We start from the raw sequence: 23,404 nt of genomic DNA on the forward strand, positions 1-23,404 counted from the left end.
TACAGGCCTTTCAACCCTCAAGGTTTTGCCGACCCATGTATTCCTTACAAAATGTACTCAAACCTCCCTACCCTGTAACCTGCTATTTTTCTTCCATCCATGTGCCTGTCTAAGAGTCCTTTAAATGCCCCGAATGATTCAACTTCCATCACCATCCTTGGCAAGGTATTCACAACAGTCTCCATCAAAAAAAAACATCTCTGATGTCTCCCCTAAATTTCCCTCCCTTCACTTTGTACCCACATCCTTTGGGGTTTGCCATTCCTGTCCTGGGAAACAGGTGCTGGTTGACCACCTTATCAATGCTTCTCACGATCTTGTAGTCTCCTCTCATCCTTCTACAGCCCAAAGAAAAATTTCCCTGCTCTGCTAACCTTGCCTCATATGACTTGTTTTCCAATCCAGGTAACATCCTGCTAAGTCTCCTCTGCACCCTCTCCATAGCTTCCACATCCTTCCTGTAATGAGGTGACCATTGTGGACTCACCAGAGATTTGCAGTTGCAGGTTTCTTTATTGACCAAATTCTTGCTTCTTTTGAACAATTATCCACCATATTTATAATACCTAAACATCACTTTTTTTGTTATTTACAGGTTAGGAGCTTCTTGAATTCTTTAATTTTGAGGCTTTCTCAAGGTCTGGAACCTAATATGATAGGGGAGATTTATAAGGTCAATGCAAATAAAAGCAAAGTGATGCCAATGAGTAACGTGGATTATACATAACCTTAAAAAGAATCTCCATTGAAATGGCAAACACAAGCAATCCGATACCTAGGTATCAGATTAGACAATAACTTAAACCACTTGTAAAAATGAAATTATTAGCCATTAATAAAGAAATTACAGGATGACTTAGAACGTTGGAAAGAATTGCCACTAACGTTGATAGGGAGGGTGAACTGCATTAAAATCAATGTGTTCCCAAGGATACAATACTTATGTCAAACATTACCAATTCCCTGAACAGAGAAATTCTTTGTTGAACTAAGGAGAATAATAAGGAAATTCTTGTGCAAAGGGGGGAAACCGAGGGTAGCAGTAGATAAATTAACAGAGAGGTATAACCAAGTGGGTTTGCAGTCACCAAACTTCCAAAATTATTATAGAGCTGCACAATTAAGGTATTTATCAGATTTTTACCAAACGAGAGAAAAATCAGAATGGACTAAGATAGAATTAGAAAAAAAGAGGAGAGAAGGTACCGGAACATATACTTTATAAATGCGAGGAAATGATGGTGCAATATAACAGCTCACCAGTATTGCATCATGTGATTAATATATTTGATTAATATACACATAGAAAGGAAAAAAATAAAATACCAAATACCAAAAATGCAATTGATGCAAAATCCACTAATCCCTTTTACAAGAGATAACATTTCCTTCAGAGAATGGGAGAGAAAAGGAATCAAGAGAATAGAAAATTGTTTTTTGGGAAATAATTTGTTAACCTTTGAACAGTTGAAGGACAAAAATGGAATAACTCATGGTACAGTGATTGCTAATTTATAGGATAAATTGGGAAACACATTGAGATTACCAGAAGGAAGTAGCTTTGAATATGTGATTACAGATACCATGATATTTAAAAGATTTATCACAAATATGTACATTTAGCTGCAAGGTAAGGAAAATGATGAAATAAGCTATAAACCCAAAAAGTGGGAAAAGGACAAATATAAAGATAAAAACATGGGAAATGTTTTGTCCTGGAACTATGAAGAATACAATAAACACACGGTTATGTATGATACAGCATAAATGGTTACACAGGTTATATATCACTCCCCAAAAATTGAAAGAATGGGATCCAACAATATCGGATAGGTGTTTTCGTTGTAAAAATGAAATGGGAACAATACATGCAATTTGGACATTTACAAAAGTGAATACATTTTGGGAAGAACTAAATCAGATATTAAATAAAATCACAAAAAAACAACATACCAAAAAATCCAGAAATTTTTCTTTGAGAAACACAAGAAGTGAAGAACTAGGTCTCAAATTGGATAAAGCACAATAAAGATTCATTATGATAGCCTGAGCAGTAGCAAAAAAATGTATCATGTCAACTTGGAAAATGGAAGAGGGCCTGAGAGTACAGCAATGGTACATGGAAATGAATAAGTGTATCCCATTGGAAATAACATATAATTTAAAAAATAAAGTTACATTGTTTGAACAAATTGGGGAACCATACATGGAACATAACAGAAAGAGCTTGCCTTGGACCTCCATCTCCTAAAATGATAAGATGATAAAAACGATTAGATTAGATTGTAAAAGTAGATGACACATTTTTCTTGTTTGTTTTTCTTTTGTGTGAAGATGTGGTTTTATTGTATTGTACATTTATTGGTTTTGGAGGGGGATGGGAAAGGGGGAGAAAAGGGGGAAAATTTCACTGTATATTTAATGAGAAACATCTGTACATATTTTGGTTGATATGGTTCATTATGTGATAAATAAAAAAAAATTAACAAAGGAAGGACAAGGCTTAAAAGAAGTGACATTGCGGGCAGTCGAGGCATTCAGGTCAATGCCTCCCTGCATATGGTCAACGTCGCCATCTTCTGTTCAGACATGATCAATCTGCAGACTGATCAGCATCTCCGGCCAGTTTGAGTGGGACTGGGGCCAAAGTAAATTGGAGGAAGAGTGAGGCAATGCTTTGGTAACTAGTCAGACCAGATCACCATCCCCTTCACAGATCCGAGGACCTGAAAATGTTGAGGATTTGGTTTGGAGAGCCTCAAGCGTGGAATAAAATTTGGCGAGAGTGGATCACAGAGGACAACTAGAAAATGGGTCTCTGAGCAGGATGCACCCTCTCAATAACATGGAAGAATCTGGTCGTCGGATGCAAAGTGCTCTTGGTACTGCTAAATCTCCTCCATTATGTTCACCAGAGGAGTCTTCTGGTTTATATGGAGATCCAAAATGGAAAGGGTTCGATGGTCCTCATGTACAAGTTGCAGACAAAAGGGGCAGGTTTTTCCCAAAATCAGGCTGTGCATGGAACCAACATACAAGGGGACCATGTGCTGCTATGTGCTGAGGTTCTTCCTACCCCTGGTGTTGTGAAGGATGGGCGTGGCTCCATTGTCATGCAATGTCCTTGTCAGCTGGACTTTACCACACCACCTACCCTTTTCGCAAAAATCTTTTCCAAAAAACAAACATTTAACCATCAGGCAGTGGTCAGCACCGAATGCTCTGCAAACAAGTTCTCAAGGGATACTGGGGGATGGTTCCTTGTGCAGACTATTCAGGTCTGGAAGAATGCCTCATTGCCAGAGCTCCCTCATAAGCAACAGAACTTGACTGAGCTGATGATGACAAGAGCTATCTTGGTTAGAACCTTCCTGTATGATAAAATATCACCCACAATGTATGTTGTCCCAAGATGGCTGTGCAGTATAGTAAAGACAGTCACCCACTTCTTTGCAGAATAGATTTGCTCACAGTGTGTGGGGCAGGATGCAAGGGACCTTGTCATTATATAACAAATGACTATAACTTATGGGCTGATCCTGGGGAGGCACGCAGCTCAGATATCCAGAGCTGCCTGAAGATCATCAATGGTGAAAGATGCCCTTTGGGCTACGCAAAACTTGTTGTTCTTTCAGCACATTGAGATGTCAGTGAAGCAATGCTGCTGATTGGCTGAGGGATGCACTGAGGCTTGGTGCAGCCAACACAATGGTTTTGTGCGAACCAAACGTCATCAGGCATTGAGGGGCTGAGACCAATGGGAAGTCCCTCAAACAACAGAGGGGAGAGTATCTTCAATATGCCACTGTCTTAAATAGAGAATGAATATAACAATGAACATTGATGGAAATGAATGGATATGACTCTAAGGATTTGAAAGGACTTTGAAGAGTTTTCTTTTATAAATAATTTATTGTTTAACCTAACTTTGTCAACCTTGCTTCATGGCAACATCGTGATAAATCTTCTCTGCAGCCTCTTGAAAGCATTTACTTCTTTCCTGTAATGAGGCAACCAGAACTGAATGCATTCTAACCAGAGGTTTAGAGTGCTGCAACAATATCTCATGGCTCTTGAACTCAATCCCCTGACTAAAGAAGGCTAACCCACCACAAACATTCTTAACCACCCAATCAACTTACAAGCAGTGTGTAGATAAAATTCTTGCAGGCAGGTTCCATAAATCAGGATCTTCAGCTCAGCTGTCAGATGAGTCCTGTGACAGGACAAATTTCCCATTTACGAGGCAGGTTGTTGGATGAAGGGGGAGTACGAAGAAAAACTCTCCAGTGTGCAGAAAATTATGCACCAGATCACTACTATGGCAGCAGACCACAGAGTAATATTACGACTCCTCAGAGAGGTCTCAGAGAGTATGTGGTTCAGATCCAACCACAAGCAATGAAGTGGACTGATATTATTTACCATTATGACAATGTACAATGAACAAACCGTACAAATGGGCATTGTTTCACAATGGTCTGCACAAGTCAATGTCTGACTTGGTTTTGGTATATATGGATGAGAGTGTCTTTTTGTCAATTTTCCTGAATATCAAATATACCTTCAAAACAAATGACAAAAAGCAGTCAGGAAACATCACATTTTGTTAACTAAGGTAATAAAAGTGGAGCAATGAACAAAAAAAAATCAATGGTGGGAAAGGAATAGGAGTTGGGGATTGACAGTAGATAACATCTCATGGAGACCCCTTTCACCCAAGACATTGACAAGGGTGGTCACAACAGTGGGAGGGGAATGAATATGTACTGTGTGTTTTTAGGAGTAATGGGCTGGTTGAGAGATGCCTTGGCCATAGGTTCAGGATGCCAATTTACAGATAGCTGCAGTAACATTGCAGAACATCACATGAATGCTACTCTGGCCAACAACCATGTAATCAGAGCCTGATCCATATTATTGCACCGGTTATAAAACTGGATTCTCTCCTGGCTGCACTCAGCAAGAGTTCCACCTAAACTCCCTGCATCAATAAAACAGTCTTTCTTTCAACATCCCCTCTATCCAGAATTCTCCAACTGCACTGATTCTGCAGTGTCCCGCCCTGACTTCACCCACCATCTAATCAGACTCATTCTTCTATGTTGCAGAGCAGCAATCTATCAAGAAGGTCAATGGAATGATGGCCTTCATTGCTAGAGGGATTGAATTTATCAGCAGGGATGTTATGCTGTCAACGTACAAGGTTCTGGTGAGGCCACATCTGGAGTACTGTGTGCAATTCAGGTCTCTTTACTTGAGGAAGGATATCCTGGCTTTGGAAGTGATGCAGCGGAGCTTCACCAGGTTGATTCCAGACATGAGCGGGTTAACCTATGAAGAGAAACTGGGGCTGTACTCACTTGACTTTAGAAAAATGAGAGATCTTATAGAAATATATAACATTATAAAAGGCATGGATAAAATAGAGGTAAGACGGTGTCCCCATTCTTGAGGGAGATTGGAACTGGGGACATATCCTGAACATTCAGGGTAGAAGAGTTAGGACAGAGGAGGAACTGCTTTTCCAAGAGGGCAGTGAATCCATTCAATGCCCATTGAATCAGTGGTGGCAACCTCAGTGAATATATTTAAGACAGGTTGGATAGATTTTTACAGAGGAGTATTAAAGGATATGGGGAAAAGGCAGGGAGGTGGAGATGAGCCCATCATCAGGACAGCCATGATCTTATTGAATGGTGCAGGCTCAACCGGCTGAATGGCCCACTCTTGCTCCTATTTCTTAAGCTCTTAATATCCAAAATATCAACACTTGCATTTGTTTGATCAATCAAATCACGAGCCTGTCCACTTGACCACATGGAGTCCACAAAACAAAACCTACTCAGTCAACTAAATGTATTCTCTGTTAGTTTTGAACAGTGAGGCAAAGATATCCACCTCAACGATCCTGCACACACGGTCACTGCTGCAGAAGTCAAGTCAGCCTTCCGGAGAGTGAACCTGTGGAAAGCAACTCACCCAGAGGGAGTCCCTGGACACATACTGAGAGCCACCCAGATCAACTGGTAGCTGAATTCCCAGGTATCTTTAATCTCTCTCGGCCGTGATCTGTAGTTGTCACCCATTTCAAGAAGGCCATCATTATACCAGCACAGAGAAAAATGCAATAATGGGCCTAAATGACCACTGAACTGTGGTTCTGATATCCACCCTAATGAAGGGCTTAGAAACGGTGGTCCTGGCTCACATCAACTTTCACCTTCCAGCCAGCCTTGACCCACTTCAATTTCCCCACCGTTCCTACAGATCCATGGAATATACCACGTTAATGGCCCTCCACCTGGCCCTGGAACACCTGGACACCAAGTAAACCCATGTCAGACAACTCTTCATCAGTCACACCATAGACCCCATCAACATTATCTCAAAACTGAGATTTTAGCCTCAAAACATCCTTCCCACTGGATCCTCGACTTCCCAACAAACAGAATGCAATCAGTGAAGATGGGCAGCAACATCTCCTCCACAATCACAGCACATCACTCTGTAGTGATGTGTACTCAGCCCTAATGACACTCCCTCTGCACCCACATGCCAAATCCACCTACAAATTAGTTGATGGCACAGACGTAGGCTGATCATAAATAGCTGTGAGATGGAACATAGAAAGCAGCTTGAGCGTCTCCCTTCAACATCAAGACAAAGGAAGCTGATCATCGAACCCACACCACTGTCTGCATTAATAGTGCTCATTTGGAGACAGCAGATAGGCCCAAATTCCTGGGAGTGAACCTTTCCTGTGACCTCATTGGGACCAACCTCACTCACACAATGTTCCAGAAAGTACACCAATGACTCTACTTCCTTGGAAGACTGAAGAAGTTCTGCTGGTAACCCGATACTCCACTACCATCAAGATCTTCCTTGCTGGCTACATCAAAGCCTGATATGGATAGCAACTCTGTCCAAGATCAAACAATGCTACAAACTGTGGTGAATGCAGCTCAGATGACATCTCCCTCACCTCCACTGACTCCATCACATCTCGTGCCAAATCACACACCCACAGGCTTAAAGACTGCTCTCACCTTGTTGCTAATTGATCTTTGTCATTGTAACTTGACACATGGTAACTGTTCACCTCTCCTGCAACTTTGTTCATGTTAGAATTGACTTGCTGGATGGCTTGTGGAGGAACCATTCTTATTGTCCTGGCTTCATGTGACACTTGAAGAGAGCCCAGCCCAGTCCCAGGGACACACACAGAATACAGAGCCCTGTCCAGTCTGGTGTCCATTCAATCATATTCCCACTCTCTAACCAACCTGCTGAAAGGACTTTATTCCATTCTGTTTTCTGGGCTTCAATGGATCTGCTGCAGTGTTATCTTCAGAGAAAGGCCGAATCCCTCGTTTCAACGGAGGGTAAGAAAATAAGAGCCAAAACCAGTGTCTCATGTTGGAACAAAAGGACGACAATGGAACAAGGGATGAATTGCCTCACATGGGCGGAGGGCACAACCGATGATGTGGATCAGCTGAGGAACAGAGGAAAATGTTCAAAGAGATTTTCCACCGTGTTCAGCAGACGTATATACCAGTTACCAAACAGGGACAGTTGGGGTGGGGAGAGCCCGCTGGGGGAAATTAAGGAGGTAATTAAGCAACTACCCCCTTCCACTCCCTGCGGCTCGGCCCATTGACAGCGCAGCGCTCGGCTGTCCTCCCGGCTGCGTCCCCCTCGTTGGGTTCCGAAGGAGCAATGAGGTGAGAAAGGACCCAGGCCGTTGGAGGGACAGGGGCGGTGCTGACACCATAGATGACATCAGTGGTGTGATACTTGCACAGCCCGGGTTGGTGATGCAGCAGGGTGGATGCTGACAGGACAGGCCGTCCACCTTGTGACCCTCGCAGCTTTTCCAATTGGTTTTGTGCCGATAATTGAGTCTTTCCCCCATGGCAGAGGATCTGGCTGGAAAGTTCAGGATCTGCAACACGAGATCCCTCATGGACGTGTCCAACAGTGGGAGGCCTAGTGCTGCTTTAGCCAAGAAGGCGAAAGGTTGGATATTGACATTATCTCCCAGTGTGAGGGGTTCAGATGAAGGAACAGGGGATGGGTGCATTTTGGAAAGGTATTCTGGAAGAAGAACTGGTCTTTTTGGGGCCCCACCCACTTCCCACTCCCAGGACTACGTGAGAAATAGAATACATCTCATGAGTAATTATAATTATAAAAGGGAAAGTATTTAATAATAATCAGGGGACATAGTCCTTCAAGCATTTGGGTGGTCTTCATTCTATCTTGGACCACCTTGGTGTGGTTTGCTATGCGGGTGAACTGATATGTTTTCCTCCACTGTATATAGTCCATACTGGCTACTGTACATCAGAGGCTGGCCCACCCACTAATGACTCATTCCCTATGTCTCTTCCCCTTTTGTCCTGGCCATAAAGGTCGAGCTACCCCCCCATTCCAGCATTCCTGTACCTGGATCCGGCCTAGCTTGAGGCCTCTGTGTATTAAAGCTAATCGTTCCCTCATTTCTCGACTCTATGGTTATTGATAGTGCCTATCAGCCAGTCTTTGCTCAGGACCCATAGATCGTCAGGTTAGCGGTCGAGTTGGCAATGACTGCCCATCTTTGCTGCCCTCCTGGCTGTGTGTTTCATTTACTGTACTCCTTGGGTCCGCAACCATCTCTGGCTCTCCCCTCACATGGCCTGAGGGGTGGGATGGTTGGGGCAGGCCACGGCAGGTCTGGTGCCACCTCCTCCTGTTCATGAGGCTGTTTGTGGACCTTAGTGTCAGTCAATGCTTGTAATTGGTCAATGTGTCACTTCCAGAATCTGTCTCCATCTAGAAAAGAGAATGAACAGGGGCTCAATTTTTGTAAGATTGCTCCTACCACCCATGGGTTTTATAATCTTGCACCAGAACTCTCTTGCCCACTTCCAATGTTGTAGGTGAAGTTTCTGGCGATGCTGTTATTTGCAATCAGAGACCCAGATCTGGGTGAACTGTGGACAGCCTGGTCGGCAGGTTGCTGTCAAACATTAGTTCTGCTGGGGTACGCTTTGTGAATGTGGCGTGTTTCTATACCCCAATAGGAAATCTGTGATTTTTCTATGTCCAACTGACATTTAGAAGTTTCATGGCTTTCATTGTTTCTTTGAATGTTTGTACAAAATCTTCTGCTTCCCCATTAATACTTGGGTGATAGGTTGTAGACAAAATATATCTGATATTGTTGTCACACATAAATTTAAAAAAATGTTCTGATCTACACTGGAGCCCAGTGTCTGTAACTAATTCATGAGGCGATCCTTAAGTGGCAAAGATCGCTCGTAGACTGTCAATCGTGAGATCTGCTTTTGTGATTTTCAGCTGTGAAACTACTAGCCATTTGACGTGTGTGTCCACAGCTATAAGCAAAGTCTCACCCATGAATGTTCCAGCAAGGTCTACATGAATCTGATGCCAGGGTTTGGTTGGCCAGTTCTGTGGTTTATGTCCTGCTTGTTGCATTTTTGGTTGCATTGTCTGACATACTTTGTATTCTCTTACTGTTGTTTCAATGTCTCTGTCTATGGAGGGTCACCAGGCATGAATGCGGGCCACTACCTTCATTCGTACCATTCTCGGATGGTTGTGCTGCCATTCTGATAACATGGTCGTTTGCCATTTGGCTGGAATAATTGGACTGGTACCCTTTGACTGATAGTTCATGGCTGCGTATGTGGTAAAGTTTTAGATTTTCTGAGATGACTTCAGATTCTGGCCATCCATTAAGGGGGAAGTATAGGATCTTGCTTAATGTTGCCACTTTTTGGGTTTCCTTTCAGATCATCTGGGCTATAATGGGCAGTTGTTGAAGTTCTTGCTTGATGGCTGCTGCCCCTGGTGTCCATTTAATAATTTCATCTCTGTTCTGTCTTGGGTAGCAGCATGCATGATGAGGCATCGATCTGTCTGGCCGTTGATTGTTCCTGGTTTATGTTTTAATTTGTCCATTGTTGCTTAAAAAAAATATCATCCCAGATGGGTTTTGATTGTCATATATTCCCTTGATTTCTTTTTTTGTCTAATTTTATCTGTTGATATGCTTGTGACAAATCTAGTCTTGTCCTCCGTTTAGTGCCTGGAACAATTCTACTGCCTTGGGCATGGGGTGTTCAGTTATTTTGAGTGATGGATTGATGGTGACTTTGTAATCACCGCACATGTGAATCTTTTTGTACGGACGCAATGGGGCTGCCCAATTGCTGTAATGTATTGGTTCTAAGATGCCTTCACATTTTAGTCTGTTTAATTCAGCCTCAATTTTCCCTGTAGGTTTCAAACATCTGTTGATTTTAAAACTTTCTAACATTTCAAGACTCTCAATCCAATTCATCCAATCTTGTGCGATGGAATCTGATGTAGTTTCACCCCATACAAATTTTCTTCTGCACAATTTTTGCAGAATTTTCTTGGCTATTAATACTACTGGTGCCAAAATTATGAACGAAGGAATACCTCTTGTCAAAGGTCGTACTTTCAAAGCAAGTTTAAATTTGAAAACCATCAGATTGAACACACCATTGCATTCCTAGAATTCTTTCGACAGGTACAACGGCACAATCCAAATCCTTTTCTCTTTCTGCGTTGTGAACAGCAGCCAGCACATCTCGACTGTTGCTCATCCATTTCATAAGGAAGAAACCGCCTTTATTACAGATCTCCTTTAACTCATGAGAAAGATCTATTCTTTCCTTTTCTGAAACACTGAAGTGAGACGATCATCAACATAGCAATTGTTTCTGATGCTGGTTATAACTGGAGAATGAAATTCCTCTTCATCATCTTCAGCACATTTCCTGGGAGCAAAATTTGCACAACTCGGTGATGAAGTCACTCCAAATAGATGAACTGTCATTCTGGATTCAATTATATCTTTACTGTAATCGCCATTAGGCCACCATTACAATGGTAGAAAATCATGATCTTCTGATGGTACTTTCACTTGATGAAACATCGTGTCAATATCTGCAACAATTATAATAGGTTCCTTACAAATCAAAACACCTATTAAAGTACTGGTGAAGTACAAGAAAGTTGAGAATTCAATAAAACTCCTTGAAATGATGTTCCACAATCAAATACTACTTGTAATTTCTCTTTTTGTGAATGTATAACTCCATGATGAGGTAAATACCATTTTCTTCCATCTTTACATTTCAAGATACCTTCTGATATCTTTTCTACATAACCTTCTTTTATCATATCTGACTTGACATTGGTATATCCAAATGAAAGGAAGAATGTCTCTTGAATTTTCTCTTCAAATTCAGCATATGCTGTTCTGCAATTATTTTATTATCTGGTGCACAAATTTCTCTTTTCTTCAAGGGTAATGCTATACGCTAATTAATGACCATCAACATGTTTAACAGAATTTGAAACTGAATTCAGAAACTGCTTATTTTCCTTTCAAGGTTTGTGAATATCTTTAAGACATTCAGAGAAATCAATTTTAAACTGTTGTTCCCAAATATCATAAAGTTTGACAAATGAAATTCTGTTGACATTTACTTTCAACAACTCCTGATCATTATTCATTTTTCCTCTTAATGGTCTGTTAATTGTCCATCCAAGCAATGCTCTCATGGCATAAGGTCTGTCACTTTGCTCCCTATAACCTCTAGAGCACACATGTCAAACTCTGGCTGCGGGCGCGATATAATTATATTTGGCCCGCAAGATCATTTCAAAAATGTATTAGAGGTGGCCTGCCCTGCAGCGAGAGCCGATGCTGTTTTTTGGTAATGTCACCCCCACCATCCTCCCCCTTCATTGCACATCCTTCCCCACCCCCTAACTATCCCCTCCCCCCTAAAACCACCCCCCTTAAAAGATGGCCAGAATATTCTCAAAAAGGAATCCAGAATGGTAAAGTTCCACAAACCTTCTGCTGGGAATCCTAACAACACCCGGGCATCAGATCCACGGGACGCGGAGGGAGCAAGAGTGTTGCAGGTTGACCGTGCAAACTTTGAGAACGGGGAAAACAAAATTGTAACACGAGAAGTCTGTCGATGTCATCAGCCGGCAAGCCAGTTGGAAGGCTCCCTGCACAACCAGTCACTTCTCCCACCTGTCGAGCGGTGCGGTGGATTGGCGAGCGCCTGTGATTTCCTGTCGGCGCGACGGACATGGCAGGCTGCGCACGGCCCCCGCTGTTCTGCAAAGGCCGATCGCCAGCGCGCTGGGCCTGAGTGGGTGGGTAAGCAGGGGTGGGCAGAGGGTGTAGGTGAGGAGTAATGGGCAGGGGAAGTTATGGTGGTGCGAGGGGCAGTTAGAGGGAGGGATGAATAGAAGGAGGGGTGGATAGGGAAGAGGTTAAAGGGGAGGGGCAGGGTGAGTAGGGGAGGGGTGATTAGAGGGTGAGAGATGGGTAGAGGGAGGAACAGGTTGAGGGGAGAGGCAGTAGAGGGGCGTGTATAGGATGGTGTGGGTAGAGGCAGAGCGAGTGGAGTGAGGGGTGAGTAGAGGTTGGGTAAAGGACTGGTCAGGTAGAAGGATGGTGGGTCGAGGGTGAATAGAGGCCTAGAGCCTGAGGAGTGAGCAGGAAATGCTGAGTCCTGATGCAGGCCAAAATGGACATAGCCTGTGAATGCTGACTACATCTCCACAGGGACCAAATAGGTTTCCCTCAGGTCAAGCAAAGGTGAACTTGAGCTGCCTACTCCTGACCTGTAACATTATCCTCCTAAAGTTATATCCTAAAGTTTAACATGACATATGTTGAAAGAAGAGAAAACATGCAGATGTTGTTGAAAATTTCCAATAAATATTTAGTTCGGCCCTCGACTTAGTCCAAGTTTTTAATTTTGGCCCTCCGTGAATTTGAGTTTGACACCCCTGCTCTAGAGGTTTGAGAGTTTTTGGTATAGCTAATCTGATTTGCATCTTGATTTTTGGCATCCACCTTGGAGAAGCTAACTTCTTTTAGATGATCCCACTGTTTGATATCATCCTGTTTGGGAATATTCTCCTCATTCACAGGCATTATCTTCTGAGTATGGACACACAGATCACAAAATTCATTGCTATTCAATCCAACAATCTGTAAACCTGAAACTATATTAGTATCAATGTTCCTTTCATCATTCATTGTCTTGAACAAGATTTATGATCTTTTACCATGAAGATTAAGTTTATTCATTAATTCAACAGTACAAAGTGATAAAGTACTTCCTGGATCAAGAAATGCATTGATCTTCAGTAAGAAGATTCCGTTTTTAGCTTTACCCTGCACAGGAACTATTGAGAGAACTTTGCCACCGGCTCCAGTTAGCCTGTTTGTCTGGACCAAAGCGGAGGCGTTCTCTTTTACTGTGTCTTTAGTCTTGGATTCAGATTGTTTGACTTCCTTCTCAACTTTATTTTGTTAAGGATGCAGTAACTTGGGATGCTGTAAACTGCATATATCACAACTGAGGCACTTATTACAAGTTTTGCTGATGTGTACTTTAAACAAGCAACCGAAACGTCTTCCATTCTTCTTTAAAAAGTTTAATTTCTCATCATACAACTTTTTCTCCAATTGTGAACATTTTTCTAAAGCATGCTCTTCTTTGAATTCCTGAACAGTCTGATCTTCTTTTTCCTTTGTTTCCTTTTTCTTTCTTGTGCTTGTTTCATGGAGAAGCAGAATCCACCACCTGGTGGCGTTGCTGCGCTCCTGTTCGGAGAACACACTACCGACCAATCAAGTTCAAAGACTCACCCCAATGCCATGAAGGTGACCCTTGCAATTGGCCCAGCTAAATCACCAGGTGCTGCAGTCCAGGCAGCCTGTCCAAACTCAGCCCTGACCTTTACCCAATTGGCCCAGGTGAATCACCTCGGCTGACCTCTGCTGAGCCCCTTTACTTGGCTTCGAGCCATTGGCCACAGCAGCCAATGAGGCCCAGCCTGCCCTGAGTGATTGGACCCCAATACAGCCTGCAAAACTATGAAGGCCACGTGCCCCTTTGTTCTCACTCTTCTGGACTCCTCGTGGCACGCAAGCAGCACTTTTGCACTGGGTTGGGGTGAGTCCTGAGGTTAGGTAGCAAGAGCCGTGTCTGTACCGGTCAACGTGTGGGGGCATGTAGTATCACCTCAATCCTGACTGTTGAATGTGTGTATTCATGTAATTACTCCCAGTCTTCTGTCAATTTGTCTCTTGGTATCAGAAGTGTACATTTACCCCTGGCGTATTGAAGAAAACTGAGGTCCTCCATCAGCCAGCTCCCCACCATGACTACCAGCCCCCACACATCTCCATCGGGCACACAAAACTCAAAACTCCACCTAAAAGCTCCTTTGCGCAGGCCCGAGGACAAGTCCACGTCCTCCCCCTCCACGTCCTCCCCCTCCACGTCTTCCCCCTCAAAAGATGCTCACAAACTCAAGCTAGCATGCTGGAACATCAGAACCATGCTAGACAAGGCTGACATCTCCATCGGGCACACAAAACTCAAAACGGTCAACCAGTTCACCTATCTCGGCTGCACTATTTCATCAGATGCAAGGATCGACAATGAGATAGACAACAGACTCGCCAAGGCAAATAGCGCCTTTGGAAGACTACACAAAAGAGTCTGGAAAAACAACCAACTGAAAAACCTCACAATGATAAGCGTATACAGAGCCGTTGTCATACCCACATTCCTGTTCGGCTCCGAATTATGGGTCCTCTACCGGCATCACCTACGGCTCCTAGAACACTTCCACCAGCGTTGTCTCCGCTCCATCCTCAACATCCATTGGAGCGCTTTCATCCCTAACGTCGAAGTACTCAAGATGGCAGAGGTCGACAGCATCGAGTCCACGCTGCTGAAGATCCAGCTGCGCTGGGTGGGTCACGTCTCCAGAATGGAGGACCATCGCCTTCCCAAGATCGTGTTATATGGCGAGCTCTCCACTGGCCACCGTGACAGAGGTGCACCAAAGAAAAGGTACAAGGACTGCCTAAAGAAATCTCTTGGTGCCTGCCACATTGACCACCGCCAGTGGGCTGATATCGCCTCAAACCGTGCATCTTGGCGCCTCACAGTTTGGCGGGCAGCAACCTCCTTTGAAGAAGACCGCAGAGCCCACCTCACTGACAAAAGGCAAAGGAGGAAAAACCCAACACCCAACACCAACCAACCAATTTTCCCCTGCAGCCGCTGCAACCGTGTCTGCCTGTCCCGCATCGGACTTGTCAGCCACAAACGAGCCTGCAGCTAACGTGGACTTTTACCCCCTCCATAAATCTTCGTCCGCAAAGCCAAGCCAAAGAGATTGTCTGTGTGTATAGGTTTGCCTAGCATACTTGCCCTGTTGTCCCTTTTGCATCCCCGAAATCAACATGTGCTTTGTACCTTGACTTTGATCTGGTTCTTAAACTGTGTCCCACACGAACCCTTACAACAATTGGTGCTACGTGCAGGATTGCAAGGGTTTTGGCCAAGCACAGATCAGAGAGGGATGTTTTGGAACGGGCGAAGGAAAGCCAGTACTGGCCCCAAAAACAGAATGCTCGGGTGGGCTAAAGATAGTGAGGGATTTGGAAGTCTGGCCAGCATGCTGCCCAACTTTGGTAAGCCCGAGGACTGGTCCGAGCAGCGGGACTCTTGAGGCGATGGAATGGTAGTCCTCCTGAAGGAGTCAGGATTTCCCAAGGGAGGGGGTAATCAGAGGGGTGCCTACTGGCTGCGGGCATCACTGCTGAGACACCAGGTAGGATCTCCAATCAGCTGGTGGAAAAGCTGCAGACCGTCTCTGACCATAAGGACAGGGAAACAGAAGACCTGGGACTGAGCTGCAGCAGACTGCTTGAGGCACTTCTTGCTGCCCAAGGCAAAACGAGTGACCAGAGACACCGAGGATCCGGCTCCAGCAGGCTCAGGCAGCCCGTCGGTTGGGCTAATGACCTGACTCAATTAAAATTAGAATCTTTATCCGTCAGGGTGAGCCGTCGAACACAGCTGGGGGATGGGGACATCTGGATGGAGAGTGATGAGGATGGACACACGGGGAGTCAGGGTCCTGCCGCAACTGTCCCATTCCCCCCCCCACCGCTGAGTCCTACAAGCCCGACTCGTCACCACAAGGTCCCAGCTCCTCCATGGAATAGGGGGGCAATAAGGAGGGGGCAGCTTGGGCACGTGCTAGCGGACCATGGGAGACCACTGAGACCTGTGATTTCTCTCCGAAGGTGCTCACCCAGCTGGTGGACCGACACCACCAGCGGCCAGGTGATCACCTCGCTGCTTGGCTCCTCAGACTGTGGGATGAGGGGAGCTCTAATATTGCCATCTCCGATCAGGAGGTCTGTGATCTGGGGAACCTCCAAACTTCAGGCCATTTATAATGCCCTGTGAGCACCACAGGAGGGGATCTGCAGTGAGTCATCACTGTGGGAGCTCGTGGTCATGCTCATGGCCATACAAATCCGATATCCCACTCGACTGGAATGGAACGTCCATGGGAGATCACATTGGTCCACAGTAGGGGAGGGCACCTGAGTCATCAGAGAGTAGGCACTGAACAATGAGATATATGAGGAGACCATTGACTAAGGTTTCATTGAGAACACGGGGGTAACCGGCACATACGCGGTACACTTTGTGACTACTGCAGCCCTTGATCTTAAGTCGATTATTCAGCTGCTAATGGGGCCCGCCACAGGGAAAATAGTACGCGATGCCATCACCCTCCTGGAGGGGTAGTATATGCCACGAGAGGTGTCCTCATTAGTCCGCAGTGCGGAGTCCAGAACCCGGAACCTGAGCCCCTCACTGCCCAACAGGAGGCTCTACTTCGACCTGCTGCACGCAGGAGAGGACACAACTCGTATTGATAGGATTCCCACTCCTGCCCTGTATGCACACTGGAAGGAGTTGAGTAGGGGGAAGCTTCGCCAGGGGAAGACATGCAGTTCTCCCACCAGTAAGCAGGAGGCTGGAGCCACCCTCATCCCCCATGCCACCCGACCAGCCCACACTGTTGTTCCTACCACACCACCTGACCCCATCTCCCCAGCCCTTAAGGCTGAGATCAGGCAGCAGCTGCTGTAATTGATGTCTGCACTCACCCTGCGTGAGCAGCCTGCTAACGGTGCATGAAAGACCCCCTTCATAGGATGAAGGGCAGGTCCCCAGCACCCTGCTGACCTTTCCCACCCGGGGCGCCCGAGGCCGCACATCCCTGTAGCAGCACCTTCGGGAAAGGACAACATACATCGCTGGCTGGCACTCATGAACACAGGCGCACAGCACACTATTACCCTGGCAACCCTGCAGGGTGGAGGGGGACCCCTATGCAGACTGATGGACTAGGAGGCTCCCTCCTGCCTGCAAAGGAGGTCACCAGATGCTTGACCATCGGGAACCAACCCCCCGGACCCACTGTGGTCCTCATTGCTCCCTCCACTGAATGCATCTTGGGCATCAATTTATTACAGGGACAGTCCATCCATACCAACCGGTGCCGCTTCACCTTTGGGGTCACACAGGTGAGCATGGTAGTGGGGGCAGTTAAGTGGAAGCCTGTGGTCATACTCCCCGTTCCAAAGTAATGAAAATGCTCCAATACCATGTATCGGGAGGACACCAGGACATTACAAAGGCTGTTGAGGCTCTCCTGAAGGAGGGTTATTAGACCTGGAGCCCCTTTGCATCCCTTGATACCCTTCAATAACCCTGTCTGGCCAATACAAAAATGAAATGACACCTGGAGGATGACTGTAGGCCTCAGGCAGCTAAATAAAATACCACCCCGTCTCCCCATGTTACCCACGGCTTTCCCAGACTTTATTACTTTAGTGAAAGACAAAGCTTCCTGCCCAAATAACCCTGATATGTGCAGTGGTCGACCTGGCGAATGCATTCTTCTCCATTCCCCTGCATAATGACTCCCAAGACCAATTTTCATTTACTTGGGATCCACAACAATACATCTTCTGTAGATACCCTCAAGGCTACCTCCACCACCCCACTATCTGCCATAGCCTAATCACCTATGATCTGCAGTCAATTGACTCCCCCTCCCTATTATATCGATGACATCCAGAGGCCATCTGAGACCATTGTCTCTGAGGCTCTTCAGATGCTAATAGTCTTATTGAGAGATAGGGGGTGGGCCATTAATATGCACAAGATTCAGGGGCCCTCCCGGGAAGCTCATTTCCTGGGCATTCAATGGCACTCAGGACCCTGGCAGATACCAGAATCAGCCAGAAATAAAATTTTAAACTCTGCAATCCCCACCAATAAAACTAGTACCCAGAGTTTTGTGGGTCTCTTGGGTTACTGGTGACAACACATACCCCACCTCACTATGAATCTGAGACCACTCTAGGGTGGTCACATGATGGAGTAGTGGCTGGTTGGGTGGAAACAGCCCTTTCCAGAGAAAAGAAAAGGAAAAAAAAGTGTGAAAAAGCAGAGCTCAATAAACATAAAATACAGGAAGAGAAAGATAAATTTACAGAGAAGAGACAGAAGATGGCACCCAAAAGAAGAAAAGTAAGAATAACAGAGAAAAGAGAAGAAGGAAAAACACTGGAGAAGAAAGAAGGCCTTCCCTGCACATCGGAGCAGAGGGACACCATGGAGAGGAGCGGCTGATCTCCAGTGTTGGTGATTCCCCAGAGGAGTGGTGTCCTCCCGACTGGCAGACTCCAAAACTGGCTCTCAGAGCCAAGAAGAGGTGCGCAACTGTACATGCGCGGAGTTGCGTGTCCGCAAGTAAGAGAAAAGGTTAACGCTGATGGGAGGAGGACTCAGCTGCGGAGCGGCAGCTGCAGAGTGGCCAGCTGCTAGATGCCCGGTATCGGGGCATTCGGCTGGGGGAAGCAAACAAGAAAGAAGAAGAATGGTGAGAAAGAGAATGAAGGGCTGGACGACCTGCGGCAGGGGGCCCAGCAGTGGGTCGACCTGCGGCAGGGGGCCCAACAAGGATACAGAAGCAGCTCACCAGAGAAGGATGAAGATACAAAGATACAGAGAAGAGAAGAAGATGACACAGACATAGATACGGACGCAGAAGAAGAGGAGGAAGAAGACCAAGAATTCCAAAGGAAAGAAGGTAAAATAGAAGGACAAAGTTTAGATAAAATCTTTTTCGAAGAACAAATGAGGTCATTAAAAGAATGGCTCTCATTAGAATTTAGTTTAATCAAAAGAAAACTGAAAAGAGCTGAAGACAGAATGCAAAGCTTAGAGTTGGTCACGACTGAAATAGGGAAAAGAGTAGAAAATGTGGAGGAACGAGAAGCTGCTGTAGAAATGGAGATAAATGATTTCAGAGGGAAGTTGGAAGAGAGCGAAAAAATAATTAAAGAGGCGCAAGATTTATTTTCACAAAAAAATTGACGTATTGGAAAACTCCAGGAGGCGAAACAACATAAAAATAGTTGGCCTGAAAGAAGGCAAAGAAGGATCAGATATGAAGGAATTTATAAAAGGATGGATCCCGAAGGTGCTGGGAACAACCGATTCACATGAAGAAATAGAAATCGAAAGGGCACATAGAGCGCTAGTACCGAAAACGCCACCACATCAAAAACTGAGACCTATATTGGTAAAATTTCTAAGCTATATGACAAGAGAAAACATACTGGAGCAGGCAAGAAAGAACGTTAGAGAAGATGATAAGCCGGTGGAATATAAGGGACAAAAAATATTTTTTTACCCAGACATAAGCTTCGAACTTTTAAAGAGGAAGGAATTCAACACGGCGAAAACAATCTTATGGAAGAAAGGGTATAACTTTATATTAAAGCATCCAGGAGTACTCAAAGTATCGATTCCTGGGGAACAGAATAGACTGTACTCAGACCCAAAGAAAGCCCAAGAATTTGCTGAACATTTGCAGGACAGGAGAAGAGGAGGAGTGACAAGAAGGAAGACCAACAACAAAATATGTTAAAATATAAAGTAAATATAATGTATATATAAAGATTTAAAGATGGATAAGAGAAGGGGAAGAAGGAAAAAGAGAGAAAGAGATTTGTTATAAATATAGGAAAATAGTGTTCTCTGGCGGTGCTGGGGTGTGGAGAATAATGGTCACTGTGAAATCGATTGATGCTTGCGAGTAAGTTCGCAAACCGAATGGAAAGGGGAGTTGTAGTTGCCGTCAAGGGACTGGAGGCAATCCAAGGAGGGGAGGTTCATTTGGGGTTAAAGGGTTATTGCTTGTGGGGATTGTTGGGGTCTTTCATGTCTTAAATACGTTGTCATATATTGAGATTAAAAAGGAAAACAATAAAACAGTAATGAAAAAAGGGAAGGAGGTGGTGAAGAGGTGGAAAAGAAGTGAAAATAAAGATATAAGATGACCACGTTGGACCATATGACTCTCAACATTAACGGAAGAAATAACCAAGTTTAAGTGTATCCCATTGGGGAAATAAAATCAGATATAATTTAAAAGACAAAGTTACAATGATTGAAAGAACCCGGGACCCATATATGGAACATAACAGAAAGAGCAGGACTCGGACCACCACCACCTAAAACGATAAGAAGATAAACACGATCAGATTTAATGTGAATAAGTAGATGATGTGCATTTTTTGTTTGTATTCCTTTCGTATAAAGATTTTGTTTTATTGTATTTTATATGTCCATATGGTTCATAGTGCAATAAATAAAGAATTACAAAAAAAAAATCTGAGACCACTCTACAGGGTCTCTCAAAAGAATGCCACCTTCCAATGGGGTCCTGAACAACAGTCTGCTTTTGATGCAACAAAGCAAGCTGTGGAACAAGTGTTGTCCCTTGCTCCAAGGCAGGCAGGTGTTCCTTTTGAGTTGCAGCTTTCATCGAGGGAGACCACGGCCGAATGGAGCCTCTGGCAGGATCTCCAATTTTGCAAAGTCCCGTTGGGCTTCTGGACAAAGTCCCTGCCTGAAGCTGCTGTACTCTATAGCCCGTTTGAGTACCAGGAGCTTGGCTGTTACCTGGCCCTCGTAGCTAACATGCATCAAAGAGTCACTGACCCCATCGTCCTCCACCCACACCTGCTCATTATCCGATTCCATGCACAAGGAAGGCCAGGCCTCATGATCATCCGTAGTAAAATGGAAGTGGTACATTACGGACCGTGCTGAGCCTGACCCAGAAGGGGTCAGCCACCTCCATGAGCAGGTCATGTCCTTCCCGCAAGCCCAGGAGTCGGTTCCAAATTGGCCAAATTCACACCCTCCCCTGCGACCAGGAGCTGCCCCTTTGACTCCCTCGATTCCCAACAAAAGACACATGCATGGTTCTCCAGCCATTGGAAAGGGGGAAAACAACACTGGAAGGCAGCAGCACTCCACCTCGCCATGGGAAAAGTCCTGACCAAAGGAGAGGGTGGCTCCAGCCAGCTTGCTGAGCTGGCAACAGTAGCATGTGCACAACAGGACACCACCGGCCCCGTCCACATCTACACCAATTCATGGACAGTGGCCAATGGCATGGCAGTGTGGATAGCCCAATGGCATGAGATGGGGTGGGATATTCATTGGTGCCCTTCTGGGGACAGCACCACCAGTAACTGATTTGGGACCAAGCCACCTACAGAGAGATCACAGTACATCATGTGGACACACACACCAGGAATAGCACAGATGAGGCAGCACATAACACTGCCATGGACCAGTATGCCCAAATATGCATTGCCACCACCTCCCCGCCAGACACTGACAATGGGGCACTGGCCGCATGGGCACACTGCAAAAGCAGCCACCTAGGTGTTGACAGCACATGATGATGGGCAGAACAGTTCGGGGTCATTCTCACTGTGGATCAGTGCAAATCTGCCATGCTTGACTGCCCTGTCTATCAGCATTTGAAGCCAAGGGGTGGCTAATGGTTACATTCACCACGGCACGGGAGCAGGTCGCGTAAGGCAGATTAACGATATCGGACTGTTCCCATGCCAAAATAAAAAGCAGTATATCCTGACAATGGTGGCAGTACCCTGTGAGAAAGCCAACCAGAAAAACACCATTAAAGGATTACAGCAGCTCTCCTCCGTCTATGGAGCCCCGTGGGAGGTGCAATCTGATCAGGGTTCACACTTTGCAGGGTATAAAGCCCAAAACTGGACATCGGGATTGGTTGAAAAACTGACGGCCTGCTCAAGGGGAGCATCCACACTCTGACACCCTCCCACACACTGAGGGGATTGTTGAAAGTATTGCAACAGGTTGTGGATCATTTGAAAACATGCCCTACTGGCGAAGGAGACACAGCCATGTCTCCACCTTTCACACTTCCCACCCCCTGAACCAGAGCCCACCAAACAACCCCCCAAGATCGAGGACTTTGGAGGAGTGTGGACATGACAGTAACCAGGTCCCCCCCCAAAAGGGGGAGAATGTCATGCATGGTCCTGGAGACACCCACTAAGTTGCAATCCCAGGCCAGACCAACCTCTCGTCTCCACACCCATCATCTCACTCAGAGACAATAAGTTCACCTCCCCCCCCCCCGCTTGTTTCTTTCACCCTACAGGAAAATGCAAATCCTGCATCTATCCCTGCTGCTAGCGCGACCAATGGCAATGTCACACCGACAAACACATTTCTTTGCATTGCCTACGACTTTGCCATCACCACGAATGGATCAGACTGCTGAATCTGCGTTCAAACTCCAGCACACATCGGTCAAGCATTACCACTCACTCCCATCCTGCTGGATGATTCTCAGATGAACTCCCTAGATAGACTATGGTCCAGTGGATTTTGGATTGGCTCCCCACTTAACACGATCCCCTCCACCGACTCCTGATGGGGTGGGTACTTCAAAAACTGGTATTTCCTTTCTTATAATTTGACCTCCATTTGAGTCCCGACCCTCTGCATCATCCCACAGCTCCTCCATAAACTAAAGGAGTGTTGGTGCAGACTCCCCAACAGACACATCTCCAACCTCTGTCAGTGACAGTGACTGTCTGCACAGATGGTACCCGGGCTACACACTCAACAGCTCCAACGGTGTCACCAAGCTGGGGGAACCCTGGCACTTGAATGGCACCCACTAGGTAAATGGCCACCATGCCTACCCCAGGCTCCCTGCCACCTGGTACGGCTTCTGTCCCTGCATTCGTGGTGCCCTACATCCACACTCTTGGTGACCATGGGGAGCACCCAGCGCTTGGTAACCACTGCAACAAGAGGGCATTACTGCTGCAGAAAAATTCTGGATGATCGCTTTCCCCATGTATGGTACCGCCCAGCTCTCCAACAAAGTGACCCAGATTAATGCCCTCCTGGAGACGTTGGCCAGCGAGATGGCAGTGTCCCTGCACCATACACAGGACGCTCTGACCCAGACAGCTGCGGAGATGATGGCCGAATGTATGGTAGCACTGCAAAATCAAATGGCTCTGGACTTCCTGCTGGCAGCAAACTTTGGCCAGGAGTGCTGC

The 23,404-nt window shown here is 45.6% G+C and overlaps 1 protein-coding gene across 8 annotated transcripts in view; it reads right to left on the reverse strand.

Moving 5' to 3' along the window:
* The window catches only part of LOC138764658 (uncharacterized), a 60,049-nt gene that overhangs the window by 2,763 nt on the left and 33,882 nt on the right, over window positions 1-23,404 (reverse strand). For 3 of the 8 annotated variants that reach the window (XR_011358274.1, XR_011358272.1, XR_011358269.1), the window contains one exon: window positions 488-647. The exons of 1 other annotated variant lie outside the window; for it this stretch is intronic. The gene's annotated coding sequence lies outside the window, so the exon portion shown is untranslated. Of the gene's footprint in view, window positions 1-487; window positions 648-3,927; window positions 4,001-4,142; window positions 5,176-5,203; window positions 5,335-23,404 lie in introns of those variants that run through there. 4 more of the 8 variants (XR_011358270.1, XR_011358271.1, XR_011358273.1 and 1 more) reach the window with 4 other exon arrangements.

This window comes from Narcine bancroftii, chromosome 5 (assembly GCF_036971445.1).
Source record: "Narcine bancroftii isolate sNarBan1 chromosome 5, sNarBan1.hap1, whole genome shotgun sequence".
NCBI classification, from domain to species: domain Eukaryota; kingdom Metazoa; phylum Chordata; class Chondrichthyes; order Torpediniformes; family Narcinidae; genus Narcine; species Narcine bancroftii.